Raw genomic sequence first — 6,753 nt, 5'->3', positions numbered from 1 at the left:
AGACAACAGGCTAGATGATTAAACAGTAGCAGCAATGTATGCGAAGAGTCAAGAGTTAGTGCAAAAAGGGTCAATACAGATAGTTATCCAAATACAGTGGGGCAAAAAGTATTTAGTCAGCCACCAATTGTGCAAGTTCTCCCACTTAAAAAGATGAGGCCTGTAATTTTCATCATAGGTACACTTCAACTATAACAGACAAAATGAGAGAATTTCCAGAAAATCACATTGTAGGATTTTTTATGAATTTATTTGCAAATTATGGTGGAGAATAAGTATTTGGTCACCTACAAACAAGCAAGATTTCTGGCTCTCACAGACGTGTAACTTCTTTAAGAGGCTCCTCTGTCCTCCACTCATTACCTGTATTAATGGCACCTGTTTGAATTTGTTATCAGTATAACAAAGACACCCTCAAACAGTCACACTCCAAACTCCACTATGGTCAAGACCAAAGAGCTGTCAAAGGACACCAGAAACAAAATTGTAGACCTGCACCAGGCTGGGAAGACTGAATCTGCAATAGGGAAGCAGCTTGGTTTGAAGAAATCAACTGTGGGAGCAATTATTAGGAAATGGAAGACACAAGACCACTGATAATCTCCCTCGATCTGGGGCTCCACGCAAGATCTCACCCCGTGGGGTCAAAATGATCACAAGAACGGTGAGCAAAAATCCCAGAACCACACAGGGGGACCTAGTAAATGACCTGCTGAGACCAAAGTAACAAAGCTTACCATCAGTAACACACTACGCCGCCAGGGACTCAAATCCTGCAGTGCCAGACGTGTCCCCCTGCTTAAGCCAGTACATGTCTAGGCCCGTCTGAAGTTTGCTAGAGAGCATTTGGATGATCCAGAAGAAGATTGGGAGAATGTCATGTGGTCAGATGAAACCAAAATATAAAGGGACCAGGACGACTGTTCCGTGTAAAGGAAACAATGAATGGGGCCATGTATCGTGAGATTTTGAGTGAAAACCTTCCATCAGCAAAGGCATTGAAAATTAAACGTGGCTGTGTCTTTCAGCATGACAATGATCCCAAACACACCACCGGGCGACGAAGGAGTGGCTTCGTAACAAGCATTTCAAGGTCCTGGAGTGGCCTAGCCAGTCTCCAGATCTCAACCCCATAGAAAATCTTTGGAAGGAGTTGAAAGTCCGTGTTGCCCAGCAACAGCCCCAAAACATCACTGTCTAGAGGAGGTCTGCATGGAGGAATGGGCCAAAATACCAGCAACAGTGTGTGTGAACCTTGTGAAGACTTACAGAAAACGTTTGACCTCTGTCATTGCCAACAAAGGGTATATAACAAAGTATTGAGAAAAACTTTTGTTATTGACCAAATACTTATTTTCCACCATAATTTGCAAATACATTTATTAAAAATCCTACAATGTGATTTTGTCTGTCATAGTTGAAGTGTACCTATGATGAAAATTACAGGCCTCTCTCATCTTTTTAAGTGGGAGAACTTGCACAATTGGTGGCTGACTAAATACTATTTTGCCCCACTGTACATACACACGAACAGTAGGTATCCTACGCACATATTTTATCACTACCCAGCCGACAAAGATTAGGAAGACCGTGGGAAGCACTCCCTGTCCTCCCTCAAATCTGAGCCCCTAGCAAGTTCGGCACTAAATTTGGCTCAGACAAAATTTGTGTTTAAGATACTATAAAGACATTTTGTACAGAGATATAATTTTACTGACTAAACCTACAGACCTCATTACTAGTAACTTTATGATTCTAATCAATTTCATACAATTATATGGTTTCAGGGTGGAATATTCTAATCATTACTTTAAACATAAGTTCCATTATCAAGAGCGAAAACAACAATGAAAGCAAGTCACTGAGCGAAACACCCATTGCAAAAAAAGTTTGATGCCCCACCCCCAATTAATTACAAAAACAACATGGTTTATCACTACCAAATTTGAATTGCAGAATGGCACCCGTGTTCCCCTGCTTTCTATATAGTCCACTAGGTTTGAGCAGGGCCCATAGAGAGAAATAAATTACCTTAATTTTTATTATTTTATTTAACCAGGTAGGCTAGTTGAGAACAAGTTCTCATTTACAACTGCGACCTGGCCAAGATAAAGCAAAGCAGTGCAATACAAACAACACATGGAATAAACAAACACAGTCAATAATACAATAAAAAAAAGTCTAAATACAGTGTGTGCAAATGAGGTAGGATAAGGGATGTAAGGCAATAAATTGGCCATGGTGGCAAAGTAATTACAATATAGCAATTAAACACTGGAGTGATAGATGTGCAGAAGATGAGTGTACAAGTAGAGACACTAGGGTGCAAAGGAGCCAAATAGATAACAGTATGGGGATGAGGTTGTTGGATGGGCTAATTACAGGTGGGCTATGTACAGGTGCAGTGATCTATGAGTTGCTCTGACAGATGGTGCTTAAAGCTAGTGAGGGAGATATGAGTCTCCAGCTTCAGTGATTTTTGCAGTTCGTTCCAGTCATTGGCAGCATAGAACTGGAAGGAAAGGTGGCCGAAGGAGGAATTGGCTTTGGGGGTGACTGGTGAAATATACCTGCTGGAGCGCGTGCTATGGGTGGGTGCTGCTATGGTGACCAGTGAGCTGAGATAAAACGGGGCTTTACCTAGCAAAGACTTATAGATCACCTGGAGCCAGTGGGTTTGGCGACGAATATGAAGCAAGGGCCAGCCAACGAGAGCATACAGGTTGCAGTGGTGGGTAGTATATGGGGCTTTGGTGTCAAAACAGATGGCACTGTGATAGACTGCATCCAATTTGCTCAGTAGAGTGTTGGAAGCTATTTTGTAAATGACATTGCCGAAGTCGAGGATCGGTAGGATAGTCAGTTTTACAAGGGTATGTTTGGCAGCATGAGTAAAGAATGCTTTGTTGTGAAATAGGAAGCTGATTCTAGATTGAATTTTGGATTGGAGATGCTTAATGTGAGTCTGGAAGGAGAGTTTACAGTCTAACCAGACACCTAGGTATTTGTAGTTGTCCACATATTCTAAGTCAGAACCCGTCCAGAGTAGTGATGCTGGGCGGGCGGGCAGGTGTGGGCAGCAATCAGTTGAAGAGCATGCATTTAGTTTTACATGCATTTAAGAGCAGTTGGAGGCCACGGAAAGAGAGTAGTATGGCATTGAAGCTCGTCTGGAGGTTAGTTAACACAGTGTCCAAAGAAGGGCCAGAAGTATACAGAATGGTGTCGTCTGCGTAGAGGTGGATCCAGAGTCATCAGCAGCAAGAGCGATGTCATTGACGTATACAGAGAAAAGAGTCGGCCCGAGAATTGAACCCTGTGGCACCCCCATAGAGACTGCCAGAGGTCCGGACAACAGGCCCTCTGATTTGACACACTGAACTCTGTCTGAGAAGTAGTTGGTGAACCAGGCGAGGCAGTCATTTGAAAAACCAAGGATGTTGAGTCTGCAGATAAGAATGTGGTGATTGACAGAATCGAAAGCCTTGGCCAGGTCAATGAATACAGCTGCACAGTGTTGTCTCTTATCGATGGCGGTTATATCATCGTTTAGGACCTTGAGCGTGGCTGAGGTGCACCCATGACCAGCTCGGAAACCAGATTGCATAGCAGAGAAGGTACGGTGGGATTCGAAATGGTCGGTGATCTGCTTGTTAACTTTGCTTTCGAAGACCTTAGAAAGGCAGGGTAGGATAGATATAGGTCTGTAGCAGTTTGGATCTAGAGTGTCTACCCCTTTGAAGAGAGGGATGACCGCGGCAGCTTTCCAATCTTTGGGAATCTCAGACAATACGAAAGAGAGGTTGAACAGGCTAGTAAAAGGGGTTGCATCAATTTCGGTGGTTAATTTTAGAAAGAGGGTCCAGATTGTTTAGCCCGCCTGATTTGTAGGGGTCCAGATTTTGCAGCTCTTTCAGAACATCAGCTATCTGGATTTGGGTGAAGAAGAAATGGGGGAGGCTTGGACAAGTTGCTGTGGGGGATGCAGGGCTGTTGACCGGAGTAGAGGTAGCCAGGTGGAAAGCATGGCCAGCCATAGAAAAATGCTTATTCTCAATTATCGCGTATTTATCAGTGGTGACAGTGTTTCCTAGCCTCAGTGCAGTGGGCAGCTGGGAGGATTTGCTCTTATTTTCCGTAGACTTTAGTGTCCCAGAACTTTTTGGAGTTTGTGCTACAGGATGCAAATTTCTGTTTGAAAAAGCTAGCCTTTGCTTTCCTAACTGCCTGTGTATATTGGTTCCTAACTTCCCTGAAAAGTTGCATATCGCGGGGGCTATTCGATGCTAATGCAGTACGCCACAGGATGTTTCTGTGCTGGTCAAGGGCAGTCATTTTTGAATGGGTCATTTTTTGAATGGGTCATGCTTATTTAAGATAGCATCCTCTACTGACGGAATGAGGTCAATGTCCTTGCAGGATACCCGGGCCAGGTCGATTAGAAAGGCCTGCTCGCTGAAGTGTTTTAGGGAGCGTTTTTGACCACAGACCCGTTACGGATGATGATAAATTATGTTATTGTCTGACCAACTGCTTTTTGCTGGTGTCCCTTTCACATTAGTGCTACCAATATGGAAAAATCATATTGATATTTGAACAACAACAATTTTCTGCATTCTGAATCTGAGACCCTCAATCTCCCCACCTTCCTCCTGGGAAGTCGTCTTGTCCATGGACTAAAGTCAGTCTGTTAACGCAATGCAGACGGCGTCTATCGCCTGTTCTAAAAAGGAGAAACCCAAGAAAAGCAAATCATTGTCATAAATAATACCCATTGTAACAGGTTTAACCCCCCCAATTAATTACAAAAACAACACCCATGGTTAGCTAACACATGTTCCCCTGCTTTGCACTGATGTGAGAGAAAGGGATGTCTGCAAAAAAGCAGTTTACCCAAGGACTGAGGATGGTCGGACAATTACATTTTTATTTATCTAGGCAAGTCAGTTAAGAACAAATTCTTACTTACAATGACAGGCTACCCCAACCAAACCCTAACCTGGACAATGCTGGGAAAATTGCACGCCGCTCTTTGGGACTCCCAATCACGGCCGGTTGTGATACAGCCTGGAATCGAACCAGGCTCTGTAGTGATGCATTGCCTTAAACCGCTGCACCACTCGGGAGCCCAATTTACTCCATGGGTCCTGTTCAAAAGTAGTGCATCCAATCTGCCAGCCATTGGCCTAGGTAATATGTAGACTCGTACCGCAATTGAGAATCGATTCACGTGTGGATGAAGTATTTGCTGTTTTTGCTTCTAGAGACAATTCCCCCATTAAAAACAGATTTTGTAAGGTCCTTGAACTAAGGAGTAACGTTAATTTAGTACAATATTGGGCGGCTAGGGAATATGGTGTGAGGCACAGTCAAGTTGTATAGACGTTGGCCAAACATTAACGGATGGTCTACGACTTTTACCAACTCATTGTTGAATGAGACCTCGACAGAGGATGCCATTTATTTACATTAAACTCATCTCGGGCATTTGGACCAGGCTGGGTTTTCCAAACAGGACTCGTCGCCATTATTTCCCAGTCCATGGCAGCGTCACATATGTCCAGTTCTTGAGTTGTGAACAGTTTGTCTATTCCCGTCCTTTCTTTTCTCATACCAAATATTCAACCATTTCAGTTCGCTGACGATCTGTTTTTGAGTCCACTTTATGTCCCTGCTCTGGAATGTGAATTTCCATGTCTGACCAATGTGTCATTATGAAAATTAAGTTGAATAAAAAAAACCTGCATTAAAATTACCTCAACTGTAGGCTCTCCGATGAATCAACTGAAAATAAACACCTTTGTTTTTTGAGGCATGAAATGGGCGTGTCCTTCTAGTCCTCTGTCAAAATGTTTTGTTGGATGTGTTAATTTGCTAATGCTGCGTTCATAACCAAGTGGGACAGTGGTAATTACCAGTTGTGAAGTGGTAAATACTCGTTTGATATGTTCAAGTGCGTTAAACTCATTGAGAAACGCAGATAGGTTTTTGGCGATTAGCCTATGTCAACCATAAACTAATAGTACCGCTATCATGCGGGACTTTTAATAAACATTTTTTTTTTTTAATGCTGTTTTGTTGTTGCACTTAACTGACGATAATCTCTCGTGGACAGATGAATCTGATAATCTGTCAAGAAGATGTCGAGGCTCATTTAGAATTATGCAATTTCGAGCAGCAGTAGTTCCTGGTTTGGGGTTTTTGCCATTTATTATTTGGACAAATCAGGATTGGGTAAAGGTGGTGCTGTGATTTTCAAATCTGTGTGCGGATGATAAACGGTTTCCACTAGATTACAGTCAAAATTGTCTATATAGTAAAAATGTATGAAAACAAAACACTTTTTGGCCAAGATATTGGTGAAATTAGCGGAAGGGAGGGGTTTGGCCAAGAGTTTTGGTTTGCACAAAGGTAATCAAAATTGTTAATGGCATTCCCCATAAAACAGGAAATTACAAACTTGGTGGTCATTTTACTTTTGGATAACCAAGATTAAATTGCAGACAATTCTGTTATCGAGGTAATTTCCTTAGTAGGTGACGTCAGAGGTCATCATGTGGGAGCTCAGGATGATAGACGATGGAGTACAGCCAATTATATGTTTTCCTCTACTACATTGCTGACGCATGCCAAATCTTACTTAAAATACCTATCCAGGCGTTGTATCAGCTAACCACATCGTATAGTAATCTGTCAGTCAAAGACACAGTTGATGACATGGAACACAACCATTGGTTGAGGCAAAGTCTGAGC

The sequence above is a fragment of the Oncorhynchus mykiss genome, chromosome 27, assembly GCF_013265735.2.
Source record: "Oncorhynchus mykiss isolate Arlee chromosome 27, USDA_OmykA_1.1, whole genome shotgun sequence".
Lineage (NCBI taxonomy): Eukaryota > Metazoa > Chordata > Actinopteri > Salmoniformes > Salmonidae > Oncorhynchus > Oncorhynchus mykiss.
This window is presented reverse-complemented; position numbering follows the sequence as displayed.